Here is a 14,854-nt window from a genome sequence, read left to right on the forward strand (position 1 = left end):
ACTTTCTTTGCAAATCTCCAGTGGTCTAATCCCGGGTTACTCTGGTATCTTCCTAACATTCCGATAGCAAATGCAATGTCAGGTCTTATGCACACTTGTGCATACATTAAGCTTCCAACAACAGAAGCATAAGGGGTTTTCTTCATTTCTTCCATTTCAAAATCATTCTTCGCACACTGGCTCAAATATAATTTATCACCCTTAACAATAGGAGCAACACTCGGTGAACAATCCTTCATCTGAAATCTCTCTAAAACTTTGTTGATGTAGGCTTCTTAAGATAAATCTAATATACCTTGATGTTTATCTCAATGGATATTAATGCCAATGACATAAGATGCATCACCCATATCTTTCATCTCAAAGTTCTTCGGGTGGAAATGTTTCACCTTATGGAGAAAACCTTTATATTTGGTTGCAAGTAGAATATCGTCCACGTATAAAACAAGGAAAAAAATCTTACTCCCACTGACCTTCTGTTATATACATTGATCCATGACATTCTCTTCAAATCCAAAGGAAGAGATGACATCATGGAATTTTAAATACCATTGGCGGGATGCTTGTTTTAATCCATAAATGGACTTCTTAAGCTTGTTAGGATTAATCCCCTAAAAGCATGTAAAGACATTTTAATGACTTAATTATATGATAATATCAAGAAAATTCTTTATTCATTCATGAAAGTATGATCTTGTATACGAGAGAATTATAATCATATATAATGAATAATATAGTCAGTAACATATTAAAGTAAGGAATCTTTAATGAATGGCTACTAGTGCAGTTTACTAAGCATACGAGATGCAAGTGATCTAGATTCAGATTACTAATGTGGATAAACATCTTATTAAATGTGTTGTATATAATAGACATTATATATGATAGGACCAATAAAAATTAATTATCTTTATAAACTTTCCCTTTGACATAAAGATTTGATTCTTATCATAATAGAAGATCATTTGTAGACCAGTCTAAATCCTGAGTATTCATGAACTCTTATCTGTGTTTATTGGATCTTTTGATTCTCTCATTAAGGTTTCTTAGTATAATGAGGCTAATGACTTTTTTTTTGGAGATCCAATATCATGAATGGCTGGGAACATGAATTACAATAATGGAATTCACACTTTCCTTACGGATCGAATATTGGTTCCCTTAAGGGTTAATTCTGGAATTGAATAGTTATTGAGCTCAAATCTATAATTTGATTATAGATTAATTATTCGCTAGTGAATTAATGGTACTTAAGGATCAAGAGTTAATTAGAATGGTAAAACGGTATTCTTAACCAACTCTAATTAACGAACCAATAAATGGAGGACAAAACTACATTTATTGATTATATTAATTGACTACAAGAGAAAAGTTTGTAAATATAGTTCTATAAATACTTAGAGTGAAATTCCATATTTATAGTGGAGTAATCATGAGACTAATAAATAAGATTATTGGATTAAAGAGTTTAATTAATAATCTGGTTTATTGGAGCTTTGTATTATAGGTCCATGGTCCCCAAATCACCTCTGTCCTACACTGTCAAGGGTAAGGATGTCAAAAGAAAGATTTTTTTGAGAGAATGACTTATGTAACAACCCTCAAAACATACAAGACCAAAATCATGCAGAAATTTAAACTTTTTAATTTTAACTCATTGTACCGAAAATCCATATAAGAAAAGCTTTTAAAAAGATCATGTGCGCACACTTTTAGTTTAGCAAACATAAATACAACTACTCTTTTGCAGAGTTATATCAAAACAATTTTCATAAAAAAAATAGCAAGCTCCCAGCTTTTTCATTTCAAAATGGTGTTCCATCAAAACCTCCTCAAGTCAGGCCACATGTATATATCCATATGCAGATTTTGGAGCTCACTACTCCACTTTGCTTTTGCACTTACCTACAACATGAAATAATTAGGTAAGTGAAAATGCTTAGTAAGAATAACCTTGCACACAAATATACTAAACCGAGTAACGGGTTAACCTAAAGTAGTTATCACTACCGGTCATTAGGATATTGGATAAATTCCGACCCTACCATACAATTCTCAAATAATAGCCATGACAAAAATCAAGCACATTGGTTGTGCTCAACAACCAATTTTCATACATATCATAACAACCTACATTCAGAAAATTCCCAGAACATTCAATATAGATAACCATATTCGAACAATAAGTTTGGTTGTTTCTAACAACCAAGTTCACACTTAACACAATAACCTGCACTTAGAAAATTCCCAACTAATGCAATATATCACTCATATCATAATATCCTGCACTCAGAAGATTCTCATAATATTAAAGATATATTTAACACACATCATGACTAAGCAATTAAATCATCAGCAATGGATACAGGGCCTCAACCTGGTTCCAGCATTTATGTCCTAGACCTGAACTATATTTTTACCATGTCCTGGCTTCAACCTGAACTATATTACCATTGTCTTGGCTCCAATCCGAACTATATTACCATTGTCCTAGCTCCAACCCAGACTATTTTACGCTAGGGTTCTGGCTCAAGCCCGAACCTACTTACCATTTAGCCGCAGAATGCTAAAGCATTGCAAGAGTAGGCATTAAGCATACCCTGGTCTTAATGACCCAAACAAAACTAGTGTAATCTACTACTACAATCACACACTAGTATATTCATGTTGTAGCCAAGAAAGAGAAAGGCTAACTTACTAGGAGTCCTTAGCTCCCTACTGGATCTTCAACACTGCTATTCATTTTCTGTTTTCGCGATTACTGTAATTAACGCAGTGTACTCGGATTAAACTATGGCATACTCTTATAGCTAATATCTATGATTGCTACAAACAAGAAAGTTCTCTTAGAGACTCTATGCTATAGCCTCTTATATAAGGCCAGATTTCATTTCAGTCTTTACAGTAACATGAGAAAATCGGCCTCACCACAACACGTTCTCTGTGTCGTGCATCTTAATATTCTTTAACTAAAGAAATCTCTTATCAAATAACTCGTATTTTTGTTTTATGAAAAGGAGTTTTTCTTAACTCATAACTTTAGAAAAATACCAACTTATCGCCCTCTTACGAAAGTTTACTGTTTTCTATCATTTACCAAAATATCGCTTTTTGACCCTTTACAAATAATATCCGACAATGTCATCATGTTCTCTTAAAGGTTCTACAAAACCTCAAACCCCCATTTTCACCATTTTTATCCAGAACCTAGGATCTTTTTTTATGTTATTTTTTAAAAGAAGGGCAATTGGACTCTTAACTTATAAAATAGTAAAAATCAGCTTTTAAAATAACTCAAGCTGATTTGGAATTAGTTAAATCTCCAAATCCTTAGTTATCTTTGCAAAGGATTATTTCTTCTCATTTTCAAAACTTTACTTTCACTATTTAATTTAGAGTGGTAAAGTGTCCTTTTTTTTTAAACTTTTGCCCTAAGTTGAATTTTTTGAAAAAACCCTTAAACTATCGTTCACGTATTCTGTGTCATAAGGATGGGAACTAGGCGAAAACCTCGCGTCAAAACTTGTTTTAGGTTAAGTGAACTAACCTCCCAAAAATACTTTTCATTAAGGTTCGAAATTGCTACCTTTCATTGTTTAAGCCAAACTTAGAAAAATTATTTCCCTTAAACTGTGATACATTTTTCTCTAAAATTTTACAAGAGTCCTTATACACATATCAACTAATTCCCCTCAATCTTTCATAATTTTTGGGATGGAAAAATGCATTCAAATTTTTAAATCAATATGGGCAGTGCCTGCTGCCCAAAAGTTTTTCCCAGATTTTAAGATAAATTTGAAAATTTATTTCTCTTATACCGTAGCCCAGTTCTTTCTGAACTTTTACAAAGATCTTTATAAATTTATAATTTAGTATTTTTTAAAATTTATAATTTTTAGAATAATAAAACTCATCAAAAAGTTTAAAAAAATTTGGGTAGTGCTTGCTGCCCAGAAGTTTTGTTTCCAAATTCTAGGGCAAACTTTGAAAAATCATATCTCTTATACCTTATCATATTTTCCTCTAAAATTCTACAATGACCCTTATACATGTTTAAACTAACATCCTACCCAATTTATTTACTTTTTTATTAGTAAAACCTGTTCACAAGTCAAAACAATCTGGGCAGTGCATGCTGCCCAGAAATTTTCCAAATTTACACCACAATGCCAAAACGTTCATAACTTGGGTTTAAAAATACATTTTTACAATTTTCCAAATCTTATCATCAAGTTCTCACAAAGAAATATGAAACTACACTAATATTTTTCACATACAGATGTAGTGGAGTGCGATTTGACCCGTTGGAAGCCAAACCACGAAATTTTGGCAACACGCATTTTCACTCACACTCAACAACAACAACAAGCTTTCTAGCAAACCCTAGCCACATGCATGCATGCAAATCATCATACCACACAAAAATTGTAACCGTAAGCATAAAATAAGCTCAAAAACTATTGAAATACCCTATACAACCAGATCTACAAGAATCACCACAAAACATAAAGAAATCAACCATATATTCTACCTTTTGAAGCCATAGCTTGGAGATGTGTTCCTTAGGACTTAAAAACCTTCCCTTGGTGCTCTAAACTCCCAAAACCGAGCCCCTAGTCCCACATGCAGATTTTTAAGAAAAGGATTATGGTAGAAAGAAACTTAGATGAGGGAAAAGAACATGCAAGCTCACAAAAACCTCTTACCTTGCTTTATTTTATTACAATGGTGCTCAACTTGGACATCTGACTAGAAAGGCTTCTCTTGAACCCTAGAACACAAGAACAAGGCCATGTATGGCTTTTAGATCACATGCATGCACAAGAAACCCTAGGTTTTTGGGTTCGAATAAGAAGGAGAAGAATGAATCACAAGAGAAGATTTCACTTACCTTGAGCTTGCTTAGGATTGGTACCCTAGCTTCAAAGCAGTCCTTAGGGAAATGGATAGGGACGAAATGAGAGGGAGAGAGAGAGCCTCTATTTTTTCTTTTCAGAATTAGAAAAAAAAAATTAAAAGGGAAGGGGAAGGAGGCTGCCTCAGTTTTGGGGGGAAAATGGTAGAGAAAAGTGTTTTGAGAAAAAAAAAAATGATTAAACCCTTAGCTTGTGAATGGTTAAGACTCTTCCTATTCTCTTTGGGGTATGTGTCCTAGATCTTGAGAGCCCTAGGACCTACATTTCTGCCCACCTCTATCTCTCTCTCTCTCTCTCTCTCTCTCTTCCCTTCGAAATTACGTTTATGCCCTTGCTTATTTTACCTCACACTTAAGGGATCCAAGGGCCCTTTAAGAGTTTTGTGCTCTAAATTTCTCGTAACTTTTAGCCTATAGTTTTTAAATCTCCAAGCATAATTACTTAAATTAATTTGTGACCAAAAATAAACTTTGTCACATATCACATAATTTTGGTAACTTTAACAAATTGACAAAAATTCCCTTAGAGGCCTGAGCAAGAAATTCTCATTTTTACAAGTGCCCTTAGCGGCTAAAGTCTCTGTTCTTTTACAAGTGTAGCACTTAAGTCCCTTATTTTTTTTGTCAAAAGTCCCTAACGTTACATAATTATTGCACATTTTCCATCCATCGTTATCCCTCCATTAAAATGGGGACTAAACATGAATGTTAGGGACTATTGCCGCTAAAAAATAAAAGATCAGGGACTTAAATGCTTCAGTTTTGAAGGAACGAGGACTTTATCCGCTAATTTCCATAATATTTTTTTTCAAGAAGATTCAATACTCTATAATTAACATATAAAAAAATATTTCTTAGATTTTTAAGGGGTTCTTGACTACCCTAGAAAAGTTATGGTGTAACGCCCTGGTTACCCCAGAACAGTTACGGTGATCGGTGAACTGGAAATTTGACCTGCTACCCGAGTCCTTTGGTTAAAAACGTGTTCTAAGTGTTATTAACAGGTTAAGGTGAAAAACAATAAAAAGGAAAGGATATCTTTTATTAAGTAAATAAACTGCTCATGAGCTATTCAAAACATTTACGAGTTATTTACAACTCAAAATGGCCACTACTGTTTCAAATTTATAACCCCGCCGGCCTAAGCGGCAAAAATAGGGTAAACTCCCTAGCTCCTCTGAGAACTCCTTGGCCGTGGTGGTCAAGCAGCCGCATATGTACACATCACCACCTCAGCTCTCCACTCAAGGCTGGGTGAGCTTTTCTTTCCCTTTACCTGCACCACATAGCACCCATGAGCCAAGGCCCAGCAAGAAAACACAGTAAAGCATGATATAATATCAACAATGATCATAATAATCATTCAGGACTATTAGTCCAAAACAGATAGGTGACAGTCGCAAAAGTCACTAAATTGGGAATAATTCCCTTCAGCCTTGTGACGATAGGGTCACCGGGGCTCAACAGGTAAGTAAACCTTTCAATAACTTTAATAGGATAGGTGCATGGTGACTGGTCACCAACATAACCTTCCCCATGACCATAGAGTCATAACCCTGGAACATTGTTCCCTAGCCATGTGACAAGCAGTCACCTGGGCCTTACGCCCTGACTCTCAGTAACTAGTCTTAGACTAGCCAAGCGCTTATAAGTTCATCGACCTTAGGGTCGGTCCAGTGTTAATGCCTTAGAGCCATTCAACATTGATATCGATTAGATCTAGTCTTCATTCGGCCCTGCGTTCAAGACACTTATGCCGTTTCTGACTCTTAGGTCAGTGCCCCTGACTAGTCAGTGCCATATACAGGTAATCAACATTCACTAGCATTTAATATGCAATCCATGTCCACATTTATCAATTAACATGCCTCAATAACATATACGCATGTCATATATACATAGGGTGCAGTTTTCTTACCTCAGGTTCGAGCGAGAGATATTATAAGAACGACTCCTGAGAACGATCGACATTTTGGTTCCTTAGCGGTTACCTAATCACAACCAATTATAACCTCCATTAATGAAAATCCACAATGAAAGGGTCTTAACCTAAGCACCACTCTCGGGACCTCCAAACATGCCCACACAGTGAGTAGATTCGATCCCGGGCCTTAAGGATTGAAACCCCAAGTCAAAACCTTAAAAACACTCAAAACGGGACTTTGAAGGAACAGGGTAGTGCTACAACGCTGACCCCTAGCACCCCAGCGCTATTCTAAAAACCTCCAACACGCCCAATTGCCCCCTGAGTAGCGCTGTAGCGCCCTAGGTTGGGCGCTATAGCGCAACCTCCAGACCAGAAACCCCCTGAAACGACCTTCTTCATCTCCTTCGATTCCAACCTGATTGCAAAGCTTCCAAAATCCATTTTTGATGCCAAATGAACCCAAAAACCATCTCAACATACCCCAAACATCCCAACCATAGGAACCCTAGCCAAAACTCCCAACAAAACCAAGAATCTCAACCTAGAAATCTCAACTGCAAAACAGAACCAAAATAGGGCAAACCAGAGAATTCTATGGTTAGAAACTTACCCAAAGCTCAGCTTATGATGCTCTTCAATGGAGGAACACACTCCCAAACTCCCAAGGCTTGCTTCCCAAGCTTGAATCCTCAAGAATGGTTCAAAACTCTCAAAGGAAAATGAAGGAGAAATAGATACGGGAAGGCTCTTGAACATACTCTGTTTTTCTACCTCTTTCTCAGCCAACAATGGCTTATATCTATCCTAGGGGTGAAATGACCATTATACCCCTAGGTCAATTTAAGGTTTCTAAAGGCTCCCAAGGGCAAAATTGGTATTTTCCACCTATCTCGTTAATTATAATTAACGCCCTCCAATACCCGCTATTCTCAATAATCTCAAACACCAATAACTCATATACCGTTACCCTTTAATTCCCAGTAACGCTCTAATCATTAAAATCACCCCGAGACTCAACCCGAGTCCCGAACTTAAACCTGTTGTGACTAGACCGCTAATCAGTAATCCAAGATCGTCTCATGCCGAATAGCTCCAACAAACCCACATTATAATGTGGTCTCAACATATATCACCGACATTCATACAAATATACAATTATACCCTCAACGGGCCAAATTACCATCACACCCTTGTAATTAAAAACGTGGACCCACATGCATACATTTAATATCATATTATAATATAATTCACGTATACATGTATAACATCATTTAATGGCATAATTAAACAAGTATGGCCCTCCCGGCCTATTATTCCCGCCATTAAACCACATCGGAGAATTTGGGGCATTACATATGGTTCTTGTGTTCTACCACTATATATTCTCATATTAATTTTTTTAATTACAAAATTAGGACAAAATAATTTTTTCTCAATATATAAGTTTCTCTATTTTTTCTTTATATTATTTAAATATTATATCTTAAACATTTTTATTAATTAAAATAATAGAAAGGAATAAATAATAAATTTAGAGGGAGAAAGAAAGAAAATTGAATAATTAATTATCAAATAAATGTTTAAATGAGCTCTAATAATTATTTATCTGCATGTATAGAATTTTAGAGCTCCTTTAAAAAAAAAAATTTAAATTATTCAATTTTATTTTTTCTCCCTCCAAATTTATTATTTTTTATTTATTTCTATTATTTTAAATAAAAAAGTTTAAATGTATAATATTTAAATGATGTAAACAAACAAATAGAAAAATTGATATATTGTAAAAAAAAATTATTTTCCCAGTTGTTGTCGTCGTTTTTTGTCAACTTAGATATGAAGAGCACTAAACAAAAATATAGAAAAAGTAGAAGGATTCAAAGGCTTTTTACGTGGTTCAGCAGTTAAAATCTGTCTAGTCCATGAGTTACTATTACTATTCTCACTACTCTCTCAAAGCTTTTCCAGAAAGCAATTTGGCAGAGTATTCTCTAGTACAATTTTGTGTGTATCTACAAATGAATTACTCAAGACTATTTATAGACCTGGTCATAAGAATATCTACCTCTGATTCAAGGAAGTTACAATCAATCAAATAAGTTTGAAATAAATATTGTAAATGCGTTAATTACATAATATCCCATGACAATAGGGGTTTAATATATGATAATAACGAATCCCTAGGAAATAGGGATTTTCTAACAGTCTTTCCGTGTGCAAAACACATAACATAGCTCGATCATTTTGCTGACGAACTTTTGAGACTGGCCAGACTTCGAGTTCATCATTCCGGTTATAACTTCCTCCTCATCTAGTGAATTTTTTAAACTCATTCCTCAGAGAAGATTGGTGTGTTCAAGCCTGCAACTAATGCTCGAACTCTGATACCAGATATAGAATAAGATGTCAATTTATACAAGTGTATAGCCAACACTTGTTATTTTCAAGCTTACTCATTTCGAGCCTACATTTCGAGGCTATTTATTTATTCTCAAATTTTTGGTGTAACATTTTGTCCCCTCAAAATTTTTGGATCGAATCCTCTGAGAAGGAAACTTTTGAACTTCACTTTCGAAAAACGTGCCCACCTACTACACTCGAGTGCAGACACGTGTCATTAGAGGATTGCATGCCGAGAGTAATCGAGCACCCTTTTCTCTGCGCACGTCCCTTCCTATTCCTTTTTTGCCGCCAATTCTTAAAATCGAACGTGGTCCCTTGGATCTCGTTTTAACCCAGATCAAGGGCTCATATTCCCCTTTGAGTACCACATTTTTGCCTATTTAAACCCATTCACCATCTTCTTCCTCTTCACTTTGCTTTTAAATTTTCAGAAGAAAAAACAAAAACCAAAGCTCTCACTCTTTGCATGTTCTCCAAGCCAAAGAAACAAAGTGCTACTTCCACCTTCGGCTCCGTGGGATCATTCCTGTTACCCCTTCTATAGTCGACAATTTCTTCGTACCCATAGTCCACATTGTGTAATTTCTCTAATCTTTATATATATTTTTTATATGTGTTTCCTCTATGCATAAAATAGTTTTTCAGGAATCTACCAGATTCTTGAAATCTCTTTTGCACTAGATATTTTTTTATTTGGGTAGATTTGTACTGATCAAAGATACAATTAGGCCAAAAAGGTTCAGTGAAAACAAATAAACATGGAACCTTTCTTTAGGTTATGGGGTAATAGGGTATAGGTTTCGTGTAGCTTAAGAAATAGGGTTCTGAATTAGGGTTTTAACGCATGTATCTCGATAATATCTCCTTTTTTGGTAACGGCCCACTTTTTCTTAGAAATTTGGGATACTGTTAAACTGTCAATAACCATCCCACACTCGAGTGGGTACACCCTCGATGCCCCGAACTTTGTAATAGTTCGGTGTTGGCATTTGAGTTAATCTTGCCATTTTGAGCCTTCAGGCTCGATTAAGGCGGTCTCGTTATCTCAATCTTGCAAACTTGAGTTATCAAGATCTTAATCTTTTCCTCTTCTTTTTTATAATGGACCCTCACTTTTTTCTTTATTGTTAGATGTCGCAGTCTTCAGAGAATCAGCTCGGACCCAAGCTTGCCATCCCTTAACACCCACCATCTCCTCAACCTGAATTTCCATTCACGCAAAATCAACGACTAATCTTCAAGCATAAGGAACAGCTCAAATGAGAGGATATATGAGCCCATTTTCGACGTCAGATCAACGAGGTTGAAGAGAGGAAGAGAAAGAAACTTTGAGTTGCGGTGTATCTGTTGGGGTTTTATGCCCTAATTAAAACTCAAATTCTTTGTAATCTCATTTTATTATCAATAAAAGAATAGAAATCATTTGTTGACTTGGTTAATCACTTTGCTCACATGTTTTATTTTCATGATTATTTGTTTAATATAAACTTCTATTAAATCTCGAGCATATAGCTAATCTTATTTATAGTGACGTAATCACAGTGGAATATAAATAAGATTATATGTTCAAAATAAGTTAGTCCTAAGATTAGTAAGTGCACCGGATTTACACTGACTTGCCAATCTACGATATGATCTACGTACACATTACAGTGTTATGTTCTTTCCAGAACATTAGCAAAGTAGATAAGATCGGATGTATTTGTTACATCGGACAGGACCGATATTGACAGTTGATAAGATAAGTAAACATACCGTTATTATCTATTCTAGTCATATCATATAGTTGACCATAGGTCAATTCAATCTCAATTCTGAGTGGTTAGTATTCTAACTGATTGTATTATTTGAGTTCTTTGACTTGTTCGTTACCATCTTACCCTACAGACTAGCCCATACTTACATCTTGGGAACTCAGTAGTATAATTGAGTGGGAGTGTTAATCATAGATATGAACATCTATAGCTTCTGATGAAGAAGTGAAACGATGGTTTCCTTTTAGTTTGGTTCAAGGTGATAAATGATAGAGATCTCATTTCAGTAATTAAATTAGTTTACTGAAATATCATTTACAAGGAACTAAGTGTTTTAAGGATAAAATACAATGAGGGGTAAAACGGTATTTTAGTCCTATCTCATTGTAGACCGTCTATAGTGGATTGAGTGAAAATTATGGTTGTAACAATGGATAATTAATAGCGTATCTATATTTGTTATAGAGCGTTCTATGAATTCAAGAGTGCAATTCCAAGTCTATAGTGGAGTCACGAGGAATTAATAAGTTAGTAAATTTATTTGTTAGATTTATGAAAACTTATTGGAGCTTGATTTCATAGGCCCATGGTCCCCATTGTACCTTGGATAAAATCATCTAGATAGTCTCAATTAATTGATTTAATCATCAATTAGAATTATCAAAGTTGACCAGGTCAATTTTGGATAGTTTCACAGAGTTGTGTAATTTTGAGAAGAAAAGAGAAATTATGGCAGATTTATTAATTAAGATAAATTGGTATCTAAATTAATAAATAAATTTAAATCAAGGTTCAAATTATAAATAATTAATTTGATAAAGGATTTAAATAATTATTTAATTAATTAAATCAATAGAAAATAATACAAGCCTTGATTTTAAGTCCAATGGGCTTATAATCAAATGGGAAATTATCATGGGCTATAGGCCCATGATAATTTCGACCTAGGGCTTCAAAATGGCTGTTATTTTATTGATTTTTTAATTAAATTAAATGGCCTAATTGAGTCTATAAAAGGAGTGCTTATAGAGAAGTCAAAACAGGGGTTTTTGATAAGTCAGATTTTCTGATAGTTTTATATTCTCTCTAAACACAAGTCCTTTTCTAAGCCACTTTGTTATTTTCTCTTCTTCTCTCTATATCTTTCTCATGTGTTGAGAATTGCCCACACTAGTCTAGGTGGTTCTAAGGATACATTGGAAGATCGTGAAGAAAATAGAAGATCGGTTCAGTTTCTTGGTAATACTCTGCGACAGAGAGGATACAAGAGTTAGAGAAACTGAAGGAAGGACTCTTAATTCCACTGCGTATACTGTAAGTATTCTATTTTTTGTTTCTCTTGAATTCAATTTTAGAAACATGTTTTAGGCTATCTCGTATTAATTTGTTTAATATTAGATATACATGAAAATAAATAAAGATCCTGTATAAGCTTTTTCCAACAGTATCCCAATCTGAACCCTGAGATCCGGCCAATTCCACTAGACCCTAAGCTTAAATTCACCGTAGCCTACTCCCCCGACACACTTTCATTCAGCCTCATGGAGGGTTCTTCAAATCAACCATCCATAGCCCCCAAATCCCTTTCCATTCCGGCCTCGGAAAACTCCTTCTTCTAGGCCAAACATTACCAAAGTTTGGTCATTTCGATCCAACAGATTTCAGAGCTACTATCCTGCCGCGGGCTAAAGCTATCATACTTCCCAAAAATCGAAATTATAAATCAATGGGGGAACACTATAACCATTTTTGTTCAATAAGATACCAAAGTGGATGATTGACTCGCTAGGAAGGGAGCTGGGACTAGTGAATGCAATAAGTGAGTGTCGGCCCACCAACTCTGATGAAAGGAGCTGCTTCGCCCTTGGCAAAGATGATCTCGAGAGGAAAGTTAAGTTTGCAGCTTGGAGTCGCGAGCATATGCGAGTTGGGACCTTATTGCCTCTAAAGGATTACTTCTGGAGCTTCACGGACTACGACGGCATCGTCCCGTTCCAGCTCCAAACTAACTCATATAGGGTCTTGGCCACCCTTAGATCTTTATACCACAAGTTGAAGTAGGATGGACCTTCGGCCCCAGAGATCCTATACCTCTTCTGCCTCAAGAGCAACCCCTCTCGAGCTCATAGTGGAGATGGGCTTTACTACCTGTCCAGCTATCCCAAGGAGAGGCGTTTGTTTGAGGATATCCCCAACCATTCTCCTAACTTCAAGACCATCTTCTTCTAGACGGACAGTCTCGCTCCCTCCCGTTTTTACTCATTTCAGCGGATTCTTAAGTACCTTGTCATGGTTCTTCGGTTTCTTCTTTTATTTCGAGCTCAAAATACTCATCCATTCTTTTCTTGTGGCCAATTATCATCGCCCACAATCTACCGAGGCCATGAATGACCATAGGGAAGCAATCCTCAAGCTCCATTATGGTCAGCGATCACTCAACTACCATTTTCATGAGGACAAGCTCTGACTCTGTGGCCTCCTTGGTGAAGGCAAGTTTACAGGTGACACGGGAATTCACAAGTATGTAAGGTGGGAGGAAGTCCATGTGCCAACGGCCAAGCTCCCTTCCAGGGGAAAACATGCAAGCTCGAGCTCGCGCGGCTCTAGACCTCGGCCCGTCGAGCCTTTGTACTCGGGTAATGAAGCACAAGACGAGGCCTTAATGAGCTCGACTGAAGGAAGTAAAATCATGCTCGATCTGTCCAAATGCTCTCCCACCTTACATAGACAAGAACCCACTACCATAGTTTTGTTTGACAATCCCTAGAACAATTTTATGGTTTGGTCAGGGGTAGACTTTAAGGTTCATAGGTTCGATAGCTGGTTGGGGAAATACCAAACGATGTATAGTTTAAATGAGGTTTAGGATGGGATAGTCGTACAATACTGGACCAATGACTATAGGGACCTTTCGAGGATGTCCCCTACTTTTAGGGAGGGGACTCCATTAGCCTCCTCGAAAGATAGGGTAATTTCCTGGTCCCCAAGCTCAAGCTCAAATAAGTCCTCCAGTTAGGTTCCTGATACTTAGTCATCTTCAATATTAAAACGTGTATAATCTTTATTTTCTCAACTAAATTGATCTCTTTTTTTTTCTTTTCAGACGAGATGGATTCTGACTTGGACAACATATTGGGGATGCCTCCTATGGCTTGAGGCAGTATGCAGGGATGCGCCACCTCAAAAAAGGGTGGCCCTCCATCGAAGGTTGTGAAGGTTGCTAAGGACCCTCTCCTGGTGACCTCGAAAGTTGTCTCCAACGAGCCCAAGGTCCATCCTCCTGATGCTACGAACATGGTCGAGGACATTACTCCCGCAACCTCGAAGGCAATCATAAATGTGCCCCCAACCATGGTGCCTTATCCTCGGGGAAAGAAGACTCCTCCTCTTGAGGGGAGATAACACCACACTCCTTTTTTATCAGATTATGGAGCTTGGGATTTTTATAAGTCTGCATCATTTGGCTTTTACTTTCTTGGCTACTTGTAATTTATTTTTTCTAACTATTACAATCTTGTGTTTCAGACCCCTCTTGGTGTCATATGCCAGAGCTCCCTTCTTTCCTCGAAAAGTAGCTGCTATCGAGGCCTTGGTCCACGACGCACTCCAAGCTCAAATCTGTTTTGAGGATGACTTGAAAGGGGCTAAGGGAGCCTAGGCTAAAGCCGAGAGTCTGCTCAAGGAAGCCACGGAGGCCCAAGCCTACATTGAAACATCACTCCAAGAGGTCAGGGAGGCCCAAGCCGAGGTCAAGGATGCCCTCATAGCTTCCCAAGCCAAACTCGCTTCTTCCGAGGCTGATGTCAACAACCTGAAGGTCGACCTCAATACCAAGATGGCTAATTTTGACACCGCTAA

The sequence above is a fragment of the Humulus lupulus genome, chromosome X (assembly GCF_963169125.1).
Source record: "Humulus lupulus chromosome X, drHumLupu1.1, whole genome shotgun sequence".
In the NCBI taxonomy this organism is placed as follows: Eukaryota; Viridiplantae; Streptophyta; class Magnoliopsida; order Rosales; family Cannabaceae; genus Humulus; species Humulus lupulus.